Raw genomic sequence first — 467 nt, forward strand, 5'->3', positions numbered from 1 at the left:
TTATCTATTATTTTACTCGTGTTCATTATTGTGATTGTTTTATATTTTTATCATTTTAACTAAATTACTTATTATTTGTCAATTTATCAATAGGTTTTTATTTTTATCAATTTTTAAACCTGTATATAGTGACGTCACCGTCACCCCTCACCCCCCCAATGACCGCGAAAAATAAACAGTTCGGTAGAGACCGCAGCAGAGACGTGGTGTCTTTCTCTCCTTATTTTTTCTGAGTGAAACCGGCGCGACGCCCAAAGGAGCTACAAAGAGAAAAGTTAAGTCTGAGGTATCTTTGACTTGCGTATAGGAGCTGGATGTGATCATGCTTTTATATAATAATAATCTTTAATAGTTACGAGTTCTTTTCTTTCTTCAGGTTTTATGATTCAGTTTTACTTTAATTTTATACTGCACGTTCTGCTCGAATTTAAAATTTGTTTTAAGTTTTCATTTTCTAGTATTTTAGC

Source organism: Penaeus monodon, chromosome 27 (assembly GCF_015228065.2).
Source record: "Penaeus monodon isolate SGIC_2016 chromosome 27, NSTDA_Pmon_1, whole genome shotgun sequence".
Taxonomy (NCBI): Eukaryota; Metazoa; Arthropoda; class Malacostraca; order Decapoda; family Penaeidae; genus Penaeus; species Penaeus monodon.